This window comes from Protomyctophum bolini (genome assembly GCF_963924005.1).
Source record: "Protomyctophum bolini genome assembly, chromosome: 21".
In the NCBI taxonomy this organism is placed as follows: Eukaryota; Metazoa; Chordata; class Actinopteri; order Myctophiformes; family Myctophidae; genus Protomyctophum; species Protomyctophum bolini.
The window spans coordinates 20,991,513-21,012,584 of record NC_137882.1 but is presented as its reverse complement, the minus strand read 5'-3'; the positions used below and the strand labels follow the sequence as shown (position 1 = coordinate 21,012,584).

Sequence of the window (21,072 nt, the reverse complement as noted above, 5' to 3'; positions counted from 1 at the left end):
AGCCTCCAGGATGGAACCTAGGTAGGTAATTTCATCTTTACGTGTGATAACATTGTCACCAACTCTAACCAAGAAGCCATTTGCCTTGCTGAGATTACTATTAGATCCAAAGAGAATGGATTCAGTTTTTCCCAGGTGTAAAGATAGTTTGTTATCAGCGAGCCAGGTGCAGATTCTACCGAGTTCAGAGCTGAGGGCCTTTTCAACCTGCAGTTTGTTCCTGTCCGAGACTAGCAGTGCCGAGTCATCTGCGAACAGGAACAAGTTGCAGTCACAAGCTGATGTCATGATCATAGTGTGTGCGTGTGTTGTATAGTTACCTTGCTGTGATGTAACTCCAAAGGTGATCAGAAATAGTTGCTCCATCGGCTAGAAACGTGCTCTTCACCGGCATGATGATGATCTTGTTCCTAAAAAAAGTCTATAGTCAACCCTAACTGATTACAGAACATGATATAAAAAAACACAACTAGAAGGATTTAGGCCTGTCACAATTACCTAATCGCCAAGTATTTGAGATACTTTTTTAGAGATTAGTCATAATCGTCTCCATGTTGAAAATGTTCAAATATTGTCAAAAATTTTAAAGAAATAATGGAAGCAACCGATCTACAAGCTCTAAACGTGTCACTTTGTAATTTTCTTCTCTTTTAGTGTATAGGCTAAAGTTGTTGAATTATGCCATGTGCAGCTTTTTGTTTACAAAGCCTACAAAAGCCAAAGTTTTATTTAGAATGTTATGTTATGACGCAATTAAATTGTTACTAGTAATTTATTTGAGAAACAATTAAATCGGCCATTATAAAACCTCAAATTCCGACAGGCCTAAACGGGTTCCAGTGATGTCTACCGAACCTTCCAGCTCCATCCGAGCCTCCCAGAAGTCCTCAGCGGAAACAGGAAAGCTTCGGATCTCGGGCATCGGCTGAGATCTCCATTCTAACAAAGAACGAAAGACAGACAGACACACGCGCACCCCAAAATTAGCTTTGCTGTGTGTGTGTGGGTGTGTGTCCTGTCACAACATACACATGCACTTACAGTAACGTTTAAGAATAGGGATTGACCGGTTATCGGCAACGGACGATTATTGGCTTTTTACTATAAAGCCTAAAAAAAGCCCCAACCCTAAAGCGGTTCGTACTGTCGAGTTCCTCACCGAAGCGGTTCGTATATGTTGAGTTCCTCTCCGAAGTCCTCCAGCGTCTACCCAGATCTCCGTCCTCTGTCCTCCCATCCATCCAGGCCCAGGTCCGAAGTCCTCCAGCGTCTACACAGATCTCCGTCCTCTGTCCTCCCATCCATCCAGGCCCAGGTCGGAAGTCCTCCAGCGTCTACCCAGATCTCCGTCCTCTGTCCTCCCATCCATCCAGGCCCAGGTCCGAAGTCCTCCAGCGTCTACCCAGATCTCCGTCCTCTGTCCTCCCATCCATCCAGGCCCAGGTCCGAAGTCCTCCAGCGTCTACCCAGATCTCCGTCCTCCCATCCATCCATGGACAGACCTGCAGATCTCTAGAGGCTCCAGCTGCGTCTGCCATTTCCATCCTGAGAGAGAAAGAAGAAAGCATTAGCTCTACAAGCTTACAACACGTTGCAACGCGGTGTGAGCTTGTAGATCTGCTATTTTTGCTGAACGCTCCCTCAGAATAGGGATGCTGGGGTTGAAGTGGTAGTGTCATTAAGACTTTGATTAGCTTGGAAGGCTGACAGACATTCAACCACAGTGCCACTAGGAGGCATCAACACATGTACAGTCCTCAACATCTTTTGTCATTTTTTATTCAAGTGCTTCTAAAAGCAGATGAGATATTGACTCTCAAACTATTGTGCAGAATCATTTAGATTTATCATAAAATATTTAAAACATTTGGATGACTGTAGTAAATGATGCCATTCTTCGTGCCATAACAGTACAAAAGCAGTTATCCATCCTCAGAAACAAGCCATAACTATTCCTACTCACAGCTCATCAGAGTCCTCTGAGGAAGCCCCCGGGGGGGGGGGGGGGGGGGAGCTTTGGAACGGATCTCTGTCCGGGAACATCAGCTCGTCTATCGATATCTCCATTCTAACAAAGAAAGAAAAGAAAAAAAACACACCAAATTAGCTTTGCTCTGTGTGTGCATGTGTGTGTGTGTGTGTGCGTGTACCCTGTCCAGCAGTGGCGTTCCAGCGACGTCTACCCAGATCTCCGTCCTCCCATCCATCCATGGACAGACCTGCAGATCTCTAGAGGCTTCAGCTGCGTCTGCCATTTCCATCCTGAGAGAGAAAGAAGAAAGCATTAGCTCTACAAGCTCACAACACGTTGCAACGCGGTGTGAGCTTGTAGATCTGCTATTTTTTGCTGAACGCTCCCCCCAGAATAGGGATGCTGGGTTTTTAAGACTTTGATTAGCTTGGAAGGCTGACAGACATTCAACCACAGTGCCACTAGGAGGCATCAACACATGTACAGTCCTCAACATCTTTTGTCATTTTTTATTCAAGTGCTTCTAAAAGCAGATGAGATATTGACTCTCAAACTATTGTGCAGAGTCATTTAGATTTATCATAAAATATTTAAAACATTTGGATGACTGTAGTAAATAGTGCCACTAGGAGGAATCATACTGCCATGCTATACTTCGTACCATAACAGTACAACAGATATCCATCCCAACAAGAAATATTCCTACTCACAGCTCATCAGAAGTCCTCCAGGAGGGAAGCTTTGGAACGGATCTTTCCTTCCACGACGTCTACCACGACCCATCCACCCTAAGAAAGAAAGAACGAAAGATTAATTTAAGTGACCAAGAGCCAGATATACGTACATTGTGTCCTTTCACATCATACACAAAATGTATAGAGAACATTTAAAACCGAAGCCGACCATACCACTCGCAGTAATGGAAAAGTCTAAGTGGTTTCTTACTTTGAGCCGCCTTCAGAGCCCCCCCATGCAGATTCATCCATGGACAGCGAGAACTGCAGATGTCCACCTGTAGGGGCTCCGGTTGAGCCTCGCAGCATCTGGAATGAATACATGGTGGTTATAGTCTATGAATGGCTTTGCACATCGTTGCTGCTGCCAATAGGAATTTGTGATGTCTGTGTGGCGACAATTGCTGGGTCTGTCTGTTTTTTTATAATACATACAATTTATATAGCACTTTTCAAGGTACCCAAAGTTGCTTCACAAAACAGTAAAAACAAATTTATTTGAAAATAAACTAGTAACTGCTGTTCAACACTAACAGCTACATCCACGACCTCCCTACAACAACATCAGTGAAGTATGGCTATGCAGACGACCCGATTACTGTGTCCCAGTCTGGAGCCGTAGCTCTCATGTCAAGACGCTGGATGCTGCCCTCAACACCGGATGGGCCACCCCAAACAAACTGCCTGCTCTCGCTGGAATCACTCCAACAGAGGTCAGACGAGAAGCAGCCACGCTGGCCCTCACTGAGAAGGCACAGCTGAGTGAATCCCAGCCATCTCCTCCACAAGGTCGTCAGAGACACCACAGCACACATGCCTCAAGTCACGGTGCCGTTTGCCACAACACACACACACACACACCAAGTCACGGCGACCTTTGCCACAGCACACGTGCCTCAAGTCACTGTGCCCCTTTGCCACACAGGCCCAGGAACTGCTCCACACAACACCAGCTGACACCTCCAAGGCATCCTGGGTGAAGGCAAGACAGAGGGACCAGTGGAATACATTGAGGACCCCAAATATGTTCTTTGCCAGCACCTCCACTGCAAGGAGTGGACAACCCTCAAAGCAGAAGTGGGACATCTCGGACAGTGCCCACTGTGAATGCGAGGATCCACTACAGACTGTGGAACACGTAATGACCATTTGCCCCAAATACCGGCCACCGAATGGTGATCGTGGCTTAGGTGACCTAGACAATGACACATTGTACTGGCTTGCTGCAACAGAGCTGAAGTTCTATGGACATACGGCAGAAGATGTTTAAGAAACTTTTTTGTAATTTCTTCATTTTTTCGGCAAACCTTTGTGGCATTTAATTTATGGAACATGTGGATGTTTCTTTATTTATTGGTGAAGTTTTAGTGCCACTTGTGGCATTCTTTGAAATGTATTGACACGTTTGATATATGTTTTTGTTAGGGATGTCCGATATTATCGGCCGATAAAGGCATTAAAATTAATAACTTAATTTTACTTTATTTATTATTTTACATTATAAACATCTACAAGCTCACAATACAATAAGACACATGAGAGCTTGTAGATCTGCCATTTTCAAATGATTTTTATACATTTTAAATCTTGAGATGAGAGATTAGATCATTTTAGATGAGACATTTTGCATAATGAGTAATTATTAATAATTACTTTTGGTATTTTAAGTACATTTTCTACCAAAACCTTTGTACCTTTACTCGAGTACATGTTGAATTGTAACGGAGTATTTCTATATTGCAGTATTGCCTACTTTTTTTAAGTAAAAAGTTTGAGTTATGTTTCCACCACTGGAAAAAGCCTGCATATAATATATATATATATATATATATATATATGTATCTGTTGATATCGGCAATTAGGAGTTGGACAATATCCAACACGGACTGTCGGACATCCCTTGATTTGTGTGATTTTGTCCAGCTTTTAGTGAGTTTGTGGCATTTTGTTTACTTTTGTTAACAACCAAAGAGCACACCCAGTATGTATCACAAGGCTATTTCCACCAGTCAGGTGTACTTATATCTACATCTCATAAGCGGCCATGAACTAAACACTACAGATATCACAATTTGACTTTGGCAGCAGCAAGAAACGACTGATATGCAAAGCTCTTCAGCCATGCTTCTCTCTATACAAACACTCATAATGTCCACATGGACATAGCAGCCATGATGGGGTGGTTCACACAGGAGACCAGGTTCAGTGTTCCAGCAGCATCTACGGTCATCTCCATCTACATCTAGAAAGAAAGAAAGAAAGACATCAGAAGCTGACCATATCACTCACAGTAATAGAAACATTTTAAAAGGATCTCTGGCTAATAAGACAAATATTCCTTAACATTATACTTGCCATCTATAACTAAAATATAAACCAGTTAAATATTTTATTTCTTTCATATAATCTTTTACTACATAGGAACTGTTCCCGTCGCAGGTCCATGTGTGGTCCAGCGCTATGGAATGCACTTGCTAATAAAAAGTACTTAAAATATTGCTTTGATGCTTATATCAATTAAGCTGTTTTTGTATTAGCAAACACACGGACAGGCCTCTTTCATACTGGAGTAATTCATCCGCTTCATTTACAGACATCAGTAAAACGTGACGTCCGTATTTAAAATACAACAGCAGCGCTCATTTTCCAGATCCAAACTTAGCGTTGCACAAAGCTTGCTTAAAGCGGGGATGTCACGCCCCTCGGGAAGCTATTAAGGCTATTAGCGCTAGCATCTAGATTGTGACGTAAAGTCGGGCCAGCTCAATTTGACCAATGAAATTGATCTTGTATCTGGTCTAAATGTCAGAGCGGCTCTGGGCTCTGCGAGTTAGCGTTCCTGGTGGCTATCAACTCATGCTAGTGGTTTTGAGGCCACCTTCAGCCTCAAAGCTGGGTAAAAGTTTGGTGGAAAAATTACTTTTTTGCTACAAAAAACTCGCCAGAATGACACCGAGTTGACGTCCAAGTTTTAGGGAAAACTGTTGCATAATCGCAATTCCGCGCGACGGGTTCCATCGTACCCATCTTGTCTATCTGTCTCCCCCCCGCTGACACGCCCTCAGCCGGCTAAGTGCTGAACAGGGCTCACGGAGCCCTGGAGCTTCACGTAACCACTGCCTGTGACTACTCCACCTCTCTCTCTCTCTCTCTCTCACACACACACACACGCTCGCTCTCTCTCTCTCTCTCTCTCTCTCTCTCTCTCTCACACACACACACACACACACGCTCGCTCTCTCTCTCTCTCTCTCTCTCTCTCTCTCTCACACACACACACACACACACCGATATAGGGGCGGTCTCTCTCTCTCTCGCACGCCACACACGGGGGACTTCGCAGCCGGTGTGTGGTGGGCTTCAGACGGACTAGTCACGCGAAATTGCGATTATGCAACAGCTCAGTTCAGTTCAGTGCAACAACTCAATGTCATTGTAAGGAAGATTTCCGAGCAATAAAATAAATTTTTTGATTACACTTTCACTTTGTATGACGCAAAAGGCCACCTCAAAACCACTAGCCTTTACTGCGCTAGCCACTCAGCTCGGCTAGATGCTAGGTCACGTCAGAGCCTGAGATATAGTCACGTGTCGTTTGAAACTGTTTTCATTCAGACCACGTGATGTACCTTATCAGCAATGTTAATCTCGGGCTGTGACACTCTCCCTTTAATAGCGACATCAATTCATTCCAATCCACATTAAATGTCGCGCTCTGCGCGTTCATTCATCCGTATGGTATCGCTCATTTCATTAGCTTCAATAGCGTGACACATCCATTATGGTTAGATCCTTCCAATCGATCCAATTTCAATACTTGTGTCCGTATCAGAGTAAAGATTTCAACTTGAATGTAGGGACAATATGCCTTTCTTTCTTTTATCACCAGAGATATACGGTTTAACAACGTGCTCACACTTTGGGACTTGGGCGTCTTGTAGTTTACTCACTTGTAGCCGTTTGTCGATGGTGATTGATGATGACTGCATGTCACACCCCTCTCTGAGGCTAGGGTAGTATGAACAAACGGATGGCACGGCTACGCAGTTGGGCAGAGTTTAAGCAAGATTTATTAACCCCAAGTGACAGACAAGTGATAACAACAAAGGAGACCAAACGTCTGCAAAATAGAAATAAAAAGATATATTCAAAACAAAGTACTGCATATCATATATAACCACATAAATCAAACTCATTTCCAAATAAATCATTATCATATGATATAAGCATAAGTATTTATAAATCCAGCCTTTTCAAATGTACATTAAATAATTATAATCTATATATAAAACATTATATATATATATATATATATATATATATATATATATATATATATCATAATAAACATCACAGTAATAGATCTATGTAAACCATGGTATTAAATAATAACAAAATAACATCACCTCCTCAGAGACAGCTCCTTCCCCGACCAACAGCAGCAGAGTGTGCAGACAGACTGACTTGGATATTCAGTCTCTGAGCTTTATACCCCCCATGGCCCCTCCCACTAGACTGGACCAACTGAATAGGGGTCAACATGATCCACAACATGTCAACTCTGCCTGGCTTGGCACAAAACACATTCATATACATTATATTCATATTCACATTTCAGTTGAGCTTGTAGCTCTATTTTAAAGTCTTTTTAGGTTTCCCAAAAGTCCTTTAATCCTTTGATGTCCTTCTGTGACAGGCAATCCTCCCCCTCCCTGGAAGGGGAGTTGGTTTGGCCCAATATAGAGTTCAGCTGCTTAAAGAGACAGGAATCTAGAGAGCAGTGTGTGACTGTTTGATTTTAGAAGGTTTAGTTCTAGAAGTCTGATCCACATACGGATCAGAAGGGGGCGGTAATGCAACTTTCTGGATGCCAACCGCCATAAAACCCCAATAAGAAGAAGAAGAAGAGCAGTGTGTGTGTGTGTGTGTGTGTGTGTGTGTTTGTGTTCAGTTTGCTGCTTCTTAGTAGTCTTTGCATGTCCTAACAGTGCGCGCTTACTGAAAGGCATGTACACTAGCAGCAAACAGTGACAGGGTGGGGTCACACTGTCACACTGCAACAGGTTAATATTATGGTAGGAGTTTGTGTCGTGTGAGTGTAATGGTTTCAAAATAAACGGGGCAAACAAAACAAGAACAGGCTCCAGACATAAACTAAATAAAGGTCTCAAAAAACAGACGAGCGCAGGGTTCAATAAACAAATAATAAAGTACTTTTCTTTCTGTTGGCAGAGCTGCCATTACAGCGAATCGCGATAGACGGAATCTAGATAGCCTGGGAGCTAGTCGGACATCAGTCGGGGAGGCGGGGCTGCGGGGAGCCCCCATGACGATCATCATAACTCTTCGGCTCTGCTCTATGTATATTCCCTATCTTTCGTCACAAATGGTATATTCACCAGTTGGTTCTGTAGGTCAGCACAGGTGCAATTCATTGTTGTTAATTAGCAGCAGTTGTAGCTGCAGTCAGACAGTTGTTTACTTTGTTTTGGTAAACTTATCTAAAATAATGTACTATATATCCACTGTTGGACTAATCATCATGTTTTCTAAGTTCATCTTAAGGTAAGACAGCACTTGTACTTATAATTTTGCTTCCTTCCTAACATGTGTGCCAACTGCCAACAAATGTTTATATAGCCTATGCTCAATTTTAAGGCATTAGGCTTAGGCTAATGCTACGTAGCTTACTCTCTTCGGTGGAGTGAAACTGTCTGGTCTGTAGGCTACTGTTCATACATAGTAGGTTAATGAATAGAATCAGTCAAAATCGATTGCTTATAATATCAAGACAGGCTGGCTATTTCTCTGTGCTGCTCTCTGACCGTTCCACTGAAAATGGAATTGTGCATGTTAAAGTTAATTTAAGAACATGACCGGCCGGTTGATTAGCACATACTGTAGCAGGCTATGTGTTTGTTGCCCAGTATATAGCCGACCACCTTGCTGCAGCTGCAATGGAGCTGAAGGTCTATACTAGGGTAAGGACATATGACAGAAGGAGCCACCACCACAGAGGCAAGGCACAGTTGTAAAGTGGTTTGTTGTGGTAGGCTATTGCATGTTTGTCTCCCACTAGTCCAATACTGTATATTCCAACCTTGGATCCCAGCCATCAGAGGCCTACAGATGGCTAAATAAATTATATTATTTATGTCAATTTTTACAATCGGCTACATAAAGGCTGCTATAGGCTATAACAGTGCACACATATATACACAGTACACACTTGCTCAGATTCAAATTGTAGGTACCATATTTGTATCACAGCAGGGACCAGGTGCAATATACTTTTGCACTGTATTGTAATTTGCATGTAGGTGTATTGAAGCTGCAGCTGTGATTATGTGTGAATTATTGTTCTGTTTAATTGTTTAAAATCTCACTAAAGTTGTGATTTTGATGAGCCTTGTATGTTTCATTTGATCATATTACACTGTTTTGCAAAAGAGAATACTATAATGACCACTGACCAATATTCATAGAGAAATGAACAAATTATTTCACTTTTTGTTCTTACATGGTAATGGAAATGTATTGCTAAGTTTAATTCCCAAATTCAATTCAATTCAATTCAATTCAAAAAGGTTTTGGTTGGCCTGGCTGGTGTATGACTCCCGGTCTGATTTAGGGTTCCAGTCCGGCCTTCGATACAGATTGTATCGAAAAGAAAAAATAGAAAAAGTGCCCCTTGGGCCACAGGTCTCCACCAGGCCAGGTCAGGTTGTGGCCTCCTGGTGGCGCTATAATAGGCCAATGTGAAAAGGGTGCCATTTGTTTTTACACCATTGATGGCAATTGGATGATTTGAGGCATTTTGTTCCAAAAATGTGTTTTGCAAAAATCCACCTGTTGGTGGCGCTATAACAGGCTAATGTGAAAAGGGTGGGATATATTCCTCAGCCTAGTAGGAAAATATCGTATGTGAAAGATTTCACGTAAATTCCAAGCTGCGTTCATGATTTGAAGCTTTTTGTTTCAAAAGGGCCTGTGTCCTGCAAACTTTGAAAGCCAATGTTATGAAATATCGGACAGATCCGGCTTGAACACATCACTATAGAGATAGTGTGTAACGATTTGCGGGATTCTTGGACAGAATCTGGAGGATTAATATCAAAACATGTGTTTTTCAAAAGTCGGCCTCCTGGTGGCGCTATAACAGGCCGTTCTGGAAATTAGCGGCCCGAACCTTCTAGTCTAGTGTCATCATGTATTGTACATTCAGTGTTGCATTGGTGATCTCTGGTGGGACGCTATTTTAAAGACGTCACGCGCACGTTGCTAAACAATGGACAACATCTACAGTAGGCTATATGAGTATTCCTATGTTAATAGGAATGAGCTGTGTGAGCGGTGTGACTGGCAGCCTTTGGTAAACTGTGTTGAGGTGTGAACTTAAGGGTTTGTTTTGAATCGGTGCATGTGCGTGCGTGTTGTCAAAGAATTTTCGAAACGATCTTAAGTTTGCGTCGTGAGCTTAATCTAGATTGCCTATTCTTTTGCCATGCGACAACGCTGCACGACAAAGTATAAAATAGGGCTTATCTCCCTTTCTCTCTTTCCCCCCCTCTCTCTATCTCTCCTTGTCTCTCTGTCTCACCCCTCATCATCAAACCCCTTCCTTCCTGTGATTCATTATCTGGCTTCATATTCCCCCCGTTAAAATGCTAGATCACTTTGGGAATGGCACATAATTGTACAGAGATGTATTGATATGCATCCGGCAGCATGCGTGTAATAGAGGAAGACGTGACAAAGTGCCCTCCGTCAGCTGCCTGAGTCCGCTCGCATACGACCATACACCTGCCTTACACACGTACACACTCACGCGCGCGCACACACGCACAGTCCTGCCGGCCCGTTTCCAATTCGTGATGGAGAGATAGAGATGGAGATTGGAGAATTTCCCATGCAAACCACCTCCCCCTCCTCCTGACGCCTGTCTCCTGTCCCCCCCCCCCCCTCTCCCTACCCTGTGGGTGATTTACAAGTTATGGACTTTTTCTCCTTCATTCTGTTGTCATTGAAAGAAGATTAGATTTTGTGGTGGTGGTGGTGGAGTGGGGGTGGGTGGTTGCGTGTGTGCGCACGCGTGTGCGTGTGTGTGTGTGTGTGTGTGTGTGTGTGTGTGTGTGTGTGTGGCAGGTGTATGGTTGGTCATATGCGGGTGGGGGTCTTTTGACATCAAACATTATTGAGTCAATCCATCAGAGAGCGAGACACTGTTTGTTCCCTCAGTCAGTCAGTTGCTGCAGTTAGCCTCTGAGAGATTTTCTGCCTGCATTCACAAATTCACAAATCTCTCTCTCTCTCTCTCACTCTCTCTCTCTCTCTCTCTCTCTCTCTCTCTCTCTCTCTCTCTCTGTGCTTCAATTCTTTCCCTCCAGTCCAGCCCTTTCCGAAGTCTCTACCGTTGCTGCCTTATTGCTCCCTGATGCGATGTGAGGGAACTCTCTTTTCCCCCTTGCACTCCCAACTAGTCCCAGCCCCCATGCATGGCCCGTCCTCTATAGCCTTCCCTCTCCCTCTGCCCCCCTTTCTTCCCTTTCTTTCCTCTCCCTCTGCATATACCCTTTTCTTTTCTGGTAACTTGTGAATGGCAGCCAATCAGGCGTCAGCTCCCCTGACATCCACCGCCAGGAGTGATGCACTGCCAGAGAGAGAGAGAGAGAGAGAGAGAGACAGAGAGAGAGAGAGAGAGAGGGGGGGAAAAGATTGAGCAAAAAGGGGAAAGGGGGAGAGGGGAGGGAGACAGATAGAGTGGGAGAGAGATGATAGAAAGAATTAGTAGAGAGGGAAGTGAGAGAGAAAGCTTAGAGCAGGGGAGGCGGAGTGGTGGGGGAGAGAGAAAGCGCAAGATAGACAGAGAGGAGGGCACAGAGAAGAGAGACGCACAGCAATAGAGAGAGAAGCAGACCGAGGACTCTTTCGCTCTCTCTCTCTCTCTCTCCATCTCTTTTCTCGCTCTCTCTTGCTCTTGTTCTCTCTCTCTCTGTCTCTCTCTCTCTCTCTGACAGACACATATACACACACACAGACGCTACACATGTCTGTGTAGTGTTGTCAGTCTTGGAATGTAAGCAGTGCCGTGGGCAGATCCCCTGGTCGCAAGTTGAGCATCGCAAAGGGAAGGGAGTAAGGAGGACGAACTCTACGTATACCATGCAAGTCTACATCACACACTAAATATACCACAGGTGAGCCAATTCTGCATGTCTAATGACAATAAGCTGTGTTTGTGCTTGTGTGTGTGTGTGTGTGTGTGTGTGTGTGTGTGTACACACACACACATTTATGCTCTTGTCTGGGGAGAATCAGACAAGACAAGACTGTGGTCCTCGATCGTACTGACACGCAGAGTCAAACCGTAAGACATCAGCAGAGAGCAGCGTACAAGCACAAGAAGTGTTTAAAGTGTGTGTGTGTGTGTGTGTGTGTGTGTGTGTGTGTGTGTGTGCGTGTGGGGGGGGGGGGGGAGTTACTGTTGGGATAACATATCACATCCCTGCTTGTGTGTTATGGAAGACTGTCGGATCCATGCCCCGAGCCATGCATACAGAGATCAGTGCCAGAGTGTGGATTTCCTAAATGACTCGTCTTTTTTTCCACAAGTGTTGCTGTCACAACGAGATGATTTGACGATGCTATATACTCGGTCTGATGGGTTTCAGTATCGGTGAAATTAATGAGCACATTATGTCTGCATCCAGACGATTGTACTGTTTTCACCTTGACACCTTGTCAGCCTGTGGAGTGTTCATATTGAAATGACTAAACTTTCTAGGAAGGGTGAATTGATTGTCGCATGAAACTGGATTATTATTATTATTACCCTTATTATTATTATTATTATTATTATTAGTAGTAGCCTACTAAGCCTATAGTATAGTAGTAGTACTAATCACTAGAGGGGACTTGCCTGTGTTAACATTGTAAAGGATCCAAAAAACTATATGCACTCTACTGAGTTTATAAGATGGAGTGTGTGCTCAAAGTTCATTTGTATTTATTTAAAATAGCGCACCTGTGAGTGAGTGTGTATTTGTGGGCTCTTTCTATGCACCTGTGCAAGAGTCCAAGTTGTGTGTGTGTGTGTGTGTGTGTGTGTGTGTGTGTGTGTGTGTGTGTGTGTGTGTGTGTGTGTGTGTGTGTGTGTGTGTGTGTGCGCGCAGAGCAGAAGAGAGAGGAGGGGGGAGAAGCTGTGATTACTAATCATAAGCTTGTGTGATGTATCACGGGGCAGATACCCTCCCAATGCATGTAGTAGATTATCACACTGTGCAAACGGCGCGACAAGAGCATGCAGTCAGCAGTGTACCTGCGGATATGTACATCTGTGTATCCTTCACACCAAAGTTAATCTGCCTCTGTCCCCCTGCCTCTCCCCCTCAGTCTCTCTCTCTCTCTCTCTCTCTCCCCCTCAGTCTCCCTCTCTCTCTTTCTCTCTCTATCCCCCCTCTCTCTCTCTGTCTCCCCCACTACCCCGTCTACGATACTGTACATCACACATGTGATACCTCCGATGCTGTGGCAGCTTAACAGTCGCCCAAGTGATATACGGGGCAGTAATTTGTCTCGGGTCATTCACATCACACCATTATTGTTACGCGCAAATTAGCTACTGAGCACGCTGCCCGGAATCACTGGCAGATATATGGAATGACCTTTTGACGGGGGAAAAAAGATAAAAGGCGGAAACGTGTCCTTCCACGTGCACAAGGGGGCCTCCTAAACATCCAAATAAGGCAGGTGTTTTATAGGTTGTATATACTGTTAGGCCTATATGAATATTTATTATGGAGAGCAAATCTATTTCAGGCCGTATTGATGATATGTTGTTGAACTCTATCAAACTGCTTCTACCCAGGATGTTGTTTTTAGAAGTCAAACTGCTTCCATCCATGATGGTATTTTTAGAACTCAAACTGCTTCCATCCATGATGGTATTTTTTGTTGTCAAACTGCTGAGTTCATGATGGTATTTTATTTCTTTAGAAGTCAAACTGCTTGCATTCATGATGGTATTTCACAGTGTGGAACTATACCTCTGGTGTGAAACGGCTGTTGTTATCGTGATGGTATTTTTTCCGGCGGCCTGCGTCCGCGTGGCTTGGACACATGTGACATGGTTTAGTAGTGAATCATGATGGCCTCTAAAGCAATATGATCAGTATGAAACCAGGTGTTTAGGTCAGCCATGGCACATTTACAGTAGCACATGATTAGAGTACATCCATCCCACAAAGCAGGGAGGCACCGTAACGGTCTAATGTAACCCAGGTTTATAATTGTATATTGTCTGTATTTGTATTGGTGCACGGTACCATCTACATCAGTTCGCAGCTCATATCACAACAGTGGCGTTTCCAGGAATTACATTTTGGGCAGGCAAGATGTGTTTATTGTCGTCTCCCCGCGCACAATCGTAGCACTAAAGAGATATACCTGCCAGACGAGTAGGATACAAAGGCTGAAAGGCCCGCATTTACATTCCAATGGGTGATTGAGCGTCGCATTCTACCGCAACGGCCAAGCAGCTGTCCACTAATACTTCTCAGTGAGATGGATTCTCATTGTATGGATTTTGGCCAGGCAGAAAATGGATTTGGACAGGCGGACGCCTGCCCTCACCGTATTGTAGATACGCCTCTGCATCACAACAATCACTCACTCAGTTACACCAGTTACACCAGTTTGGAATCAGCAATCATCACCACCAACACCTTACAGTACAGTATATGTACTTCTGAAGACGAAGCATGGGTTTTAGCTGGTTATTATTGGTAGGCTATTGTTTTCATTTCAATATATATTTTATATATTTTGACTTTGAGGGAAAACTGCAGACATTTCCCTCCTGTGTACCTTTCAGAGGTTGGTTCTCAGTTAGAAAATGTGGACTTTCTGTCTCTGTCTCTCTTTCTCTCTCTTTCTTTCTTTCTTTCTTTCTTTCTTTCTTCCGCTTGCTCCCTCCCTCGCTTGTGCGCACACACACACACACACACACACACACACACACACACACACACACACACACACACACACACACACACACACACACACACACACACACACACACACACACACACAATTTGAGCAAAGACATGAGTATAAGCTGGCTGAGGTTTGCCAAGCCAACAACTGCAGACGCCTCTGCAGCTCTGTCCGCTGCTGGCTGTCTTTTAGAAAGCTCCAGGGCTCCCCCAAGTGGCAGCTTTCACGAGTTCCCCCACCGCCCCCTCCTTCCCCATCCATCTCTCTCTCTCTCTGTCTGTTTCTCTCTTAGTAGTAGTCCGTCCCTGTTATTGCCCGCTAGCTTTTCTACAGTATTTAGTCTGCTGCCTGTGGATGAGGTCTGTCCATTCCAGCAAACAATCACCGGAGCTGGTCAAGTTGCCAATCAAATGCCATCTTTTACTTGGCTTCAAGTAGACACTCCCTTTACCTTCAGCCAGATTATCTGCAGCCACACTAGCACTTAAAGACCCAATCAAAAAACGGTGTGCGTGCGTGCGTGCGTGCGTGCGCGTGCGCGCGTGTGTGCGAGTGAGAACTCCCAAAACGTACAACCTGCTATAATCCATCTACCAATCCTTTTTTTCCTCCTTCATTCCATTCATACATTATTATCACACTGGCGTAGTCACAATAAATGTGTTGTTTGATCATCACAGCTCATGAAAACCTATTGTAAGCAATATACATACGCCGAACACTGGTACTGTATGATCTTAAAGGATAGGCCTACTTAATACCTGTGTGACTCAGCCCAGACATTCAACAAGGTGTCGAACAGACGACGCTGCATTCAAATTCAGAGGGAACACATGCATTGCTAAGTATATCAGGTGCATTAAGGACTTTGGCATATTATATATGTCCATTATATAAGTCCATGTTTTAAAAAACTAAAAAAGTCGATGTGCTTTGTGGAGCACAATATGATAAACTAGTTTATATTATTATAGTATATAGTTTAGATTATGCATGCGACTCACGAGTGAGACCTTTGGCTTCGGAATAAAGAGTCGTCGGACCGACCAATGCCTCGGAGCTGTCCTGCTACTGGGCTGGTGTAGATTCATCATAAGGGACCCGTTTCCAATACAGATAGGACTGTGAATCTTACTGTTGAAGAGGTGCAGGAGTACAGCGACACTGCATGACCTTGCACAGGGAATAGCTGCTACAGGCAGCGGACAGTACGTACAACAGCTTCTATTTAGAAAGAAAGAAAGATAAAGCATATCTTGAGAATGATATTTTCCCTGGGGAATCACATGGCAGCTGACGGTATGTTTGGCTGGTTGGTCGATGAATCATCCGTGATAATAGGCCTACAATGGTATAAATTGTCACTCTGCTGGGAGATGAGTTTTACAGATCATTTTGTGGAATTATAGACCTCTAAAAACAGCCTCCGCATTTGTCTGCGTTATTATAGGTCCAATATTATGAAGAAGGCTTTTTCAGTGCTTGTGTGCTTAACATTTCTCTCTGATATGCATATTCTTACACCTGGCATAAAACGAGACAACAGCATGCAGCACAGTGCAGGTGCAGGTGTGCACTAGTTTAGCACCACCATATTTTGCAAACTTGTGCCCATCGTTGCACCCCAAAATTGCTATTTTAGGTGGAGTGAGAAATGTTTAGACCAGCGTAGTCAGAAGACAAGAGTACAGACTAGTACAGTAGAGTTGCAATTAACTCAGGTCTGTTTCACTATACAGTAAAGTGTTTAACTGGTCACGATTTGCACCGCTCACTACGGAGGTTCACCACGCACATACAGTACAGTACGTTCAGCTTGCAATCATAATCCATCTGGATTTGCAGGGTGTCATGTTCAAGTTCTGTTCAACATACATGTGCCAGCCAATTTGCCGTGCTGGGAGATAAAAAATTAAAATATGACTATACTATATGGGGGGGGGGGGGGGGGGAGGGGAGAGAGAGAGAGATAATGGACCTCTGTTTGTGGTGAACCCATACCCTTCTGTTCTGCTTTGTCTATTATTACGACGGTAGATGTTTTGCACTGTTTTTAGGTAGACCATGAAGTGCTTATTTTTTCTAGGAGTGTATGTTTTTTTCCCTGTCTTTTCTGTCCTATATGCACTTCAGTGCAAATAGCAAATAAAGGCGATTCTATTCTTATTCTATTATATTATATCTCTGTGCAAGGTACAAAGCCAGGAAGTTCCGCCCTAGGTGAGGTGTAGAAAATGCCTGTGCCACCCAAAACATAATTTAAAGATGGAGTGCCGTGATTTTCCCACCCTAAAACATGATCATCAGGTCTTATTGTTATATAAGGATGTATAATTTTAAAAAAAAAGTGTACAGTATTTGTTAAAATGTTGTTTTTATGTGTGCACGCCCACCAGTTCATTAAGTATGCCTGGTTGGTGGTGATGGGTGGAGGATCCACAGCTGTAGTTGTATGATAAACGGGGAGGGGTATAGGGGAGGGGGCTGATAGAGTGATGTCACTATATTACTGTTTATTTCATTGGCCGACTGTCAAGGGTTCAGCCTCCAGGAAGAAACCCTAAATACAAAGTTAATACACCATTGCACATAAAAACGACTCCAGGGTGTCTAATGAAGTACTGTCACCTCATAGACACATGGAAAACTGGAAAAATAAAAACATTGTGGCACTCCATCTTCAAAGGAGTAGGCTAGTAGCAAGGGTGTGCCACAAGTGCCAGCTCCCGGGCGGATAGCCATACATTTATTACATATGCAACCGGCTACATTGTTACTACCTAAGATGCTTCTGCTTTCCTGATCACCTACTGCATGCCTCGTTATGTCAGTGGCATAAGGAGCTCCGCAGGGGTGCCCAAAAGGTAGATTGCAATCTACGCGTAGATCACAAAGGCAGATCACAAAGGCAGAAATATTATTTAGGGATACGTTATGTTGCCAACGGCTGATTCGGTCTGGTTAATTAACCAGGCTAACGTTATGTGATGCACAGGTAGATCACATAACATGCCACTAAATAATATTTCATTTAAATATAAAAAAATATATCTTTTGGGCATCTGCCACTTGAATTAAGGTGACTTTATTGATTGACATCAAAAGGGCCTGTCAGCTCAAACCCACAATGCAATATTTAGTTCTCAAGAGCACGTGTTGCTGTGCACAACAACGTCGGTAATTATAGCATTACAAATGAAATCCAAAAAACCCTACCTCTCCCCCGCCATGTACCATTCCAAGTGCGTTTGTCTTACTGCATATGTAACGCCAGCTCCGCTATTCAGGTAACTATTTTCAGCAATGGTATAATAATTTTTTCCGTGGGTAGATCTTGTTGAGTCATTTTGAAAGTAGCTCTCAAGTCAAACAAGTGTGGGCACCCGTGTGTTAGAGCGTTTAGTTTGCTATGAAAACAAAAGAAGGCAACGCATAGGGTGCTCTCCATGGTGCTGAAATAGCAGTACTATGTTTTATGTCCCTTGCAGTCAGTCTGATTGGGGTGTTGTTTCAGTGTTTCTATTAAATATATGTAAACATTGAGTGTGTGTGTGTGTGTGTGTGTGTATATATATATATATATATATATATATATATATACACACGACATTGGTTTATCTTTTGAGACTCTGAAAGGCAAACAACACTTTCATTAGTATTCGTATTATGCCAAAACACACCCATGACTAATTCAGAGACTAAATCCAACCCTCGCTCTGTGCCCAGATCATGCTCCACAGAGTAAGTAACTTGCCATATGTTTTAGACCAGTGGTTCTCAAACTTGCTTGGCCATGCACAGTACCCCCTTTCCCAGATCAATCAAGGTACACCTGTTATCCGACTACATTTTGCTTAGAAAATAACGACAAGCGAATATAACATTCCAAATAAGAAATGGAGTGAGACAGCAGCATTTAGTGCCTGCTGAGCAGATTTATTGTATTTACTATGTCCATAACATGTCATCACGTCCAATGTTGTCAATATATTCAAAATAAAACTGCATAATGGCAAATAAACAGGCCTATTGCTTTCTATTCAATAACCGTTATTTTTATAGAGCGTCGCGCCCGCTTTGAGAACGATGAGGGCACCAGGAAATAATTCCCCCGTAATTTTATTTATTATTAAAAGTATTTATTTAAAGACATTTAAGCCAACATCAGCCGAGTTGACAAATCATGACAATAAACACATTTGTTTGGGGCGAACAAATAATTAGAAAGAAGAAAAAAAGGGCAGGATGTTGGCTTTGTCCGATGTCTTTAAATAAATACTTTTTGAAATGTCAATGGGAAAAATTCATGGAGAATTATTTCCTGGTGCGGGAAAGCATGCGGGACTGCGACCCTCTATATGTTTTAACTTTGAACAACTTACAAATCTGCAGGTTCACTTCACACATATTTTTTGTCAGTGTGTTATCGTTAAACATAATATTATTTAATTCCCTATTTTAGTCTCATGAACCCTGTAGTACTCCTGCATACCCCTAGGAGTACATGTACCCCCCCCCCCCCCGTGTCTCAGTCATTTAACAAGCCATTCAGATCTGCCTCCCCCTCCTGCCAAGTGGGGACTAATTAAAATTATCCCACTTCCCTACTCCGTATCTCCACTCAGTCCAGCAGTGGATAGAAACATTTGTGTGTGTGTGTGTGTGTGTGTGTGTGTGTGTGTGTGTGTGTGTGTGTGTGTGTGTGTGTGTGTGTGTGTGTGTGTGTGTGTGTGTGTGTGTGTGTGTGTGTGTGTGTGTGTGTGTGTGTGTGTGTGTGTGTGTGTGTGTGTGTGTGTGTGTGTGTGTGTGTGTGTGTGTGTGTGTGCTCTCAAAGGGGCCGTGGTCATTTTTCAGTTTTTTCCAGATTATGTACAGAATGATGTCATTTTATTTAAATCTGAACATATTTGAAGAAGAAATAGTCATTTGAATCTTGTAATTTGGTTACATTTATACACTCCCAGAGTTAGGCATGGGATAATATATGGTAGGTAGTATTAGGTACGGTAGTACCTAATAAATAATAGAAATAACGCCCAACAGGATGATTAAACACAGCGGCAAAGCCTCTGATTAAACATTCCGTTTTAATCATCCGGAAGGGGGGTATTTCTAAACAACTTACGGTGCGGCATATATCCTGCTTATTAAATGGCTACTTAATAAATTAATACATTGACCCAAAAGTAACAACAGAAAAAGTATTTCCTTGCTTTACGAAAGTATTGCACTGTGTTGCACTGGCCGTGGTTCTAGCCTAGCGCAACACGGTTGCCTCGGAAAACAAGGAAGTGTTGATCAAATAAACCGATTTCCGGTTACTGCATCGTCTAGTTCTCACTTCAAATGTTTTCAAGAACATTCTTGAGAGCAACATTTAGTTGTAATTGTAAATGACATTGTGTGTTTGTTGACATGGCTGCCATGTTGGATACAGCAATAAAATTCACGCAGCGCAGTAAGAAAGGGATTTGTTTTCGCCGGAGGAAATATATTCTCTATGAGGCAGTTCTCTGGGCAATATCAGTAGAGGGCGCAGCAGAGTAACTAAAAATATTTTTTTTTCGGTGGAAACAAAATCCCCTTTTGGCCAAAAAGTACAGTTTGTACGTGTGGTGGGGGGCTCAGAGTGCGTCCACTAAGGAAAGTATGCTTTCTAATGACACAACTCGCCTTTGTTTTAGTGAGTAGCAAAAACTTTCTTTTTATTTACGCCAAAGAGTAGAGGCTGGTCTGCATTCATGCGAGCGCCGGAAGTTGAGAGTAACATAGCTCTAATGCGCGCATTAGAGCTATGGACCAGAACTAAGTAGACCCCAGGAAATTGCATCTGGCCACAAAAGATCACAGGATCTACTGAATGTGAAGGTGGACACTATAGGGTGATATGCAGGCTCAATATGTCCGTTTGTCATCTCCTCCATGTCATTCAATAGATCTTGTGTGGCCAGTCTGGAGTCTTACTTGAGTACAGCCAACAAAAGAAAGCAGCAAATGAAAATAAATAAATAAATAAATAATAAATAAATAAAACTCATCTTTTAAAAAATAAAATAAAAATAAAGTTGTCATTTTAGCCGTGTTCAAAATACACACCGTGTAAGCAACCAGGGGTGGACTCAACCTCAGTAATGTCTACTTGTGGAAATGGGCGGTGCTTAGGAGGGTGAAACCAGAGAACAATTATGGCCATTGATTCCAACCTTTCATGCAAATGTTTGGCCTGCATGTTTACAGTACTCTCCACCCCCAAAAGACGCACAAAAGCACACACAAAGCAAGCCTTGTTTTTGCCATACAATTTTAACCATTTAATGACCCCAAAACGGCTAACTGTTGGAATGAAAACATCCTTCAACATTCAAACTGTGT

General features: G+C 43.1%; 1 long non-coding RNA gene across 1 annotated transcript; it reads right to left on the bottom strand.

Moving 5' to 3' along the window:
* Nucleotides 1-395: 395 nt before the first annotated feature.
* Nucleotides 396-2,724, bottom strand: LOC308336208. Its single transcript, XR_013966133.1, has 5 exons — nt 2,683-2,724; nt 1,964-2,262; nt 1,160-1,545; nt 856-939; nt 396-410 (listed from the first exon to the last, which is right to left on the bottom strand). It is a non-coding gene; the product is annotated as an uncharacterized lncRNA (long non-coding RNA).
* Nucleotides 2,725-21,072: the final 18,348 nt, after the last annotated feature.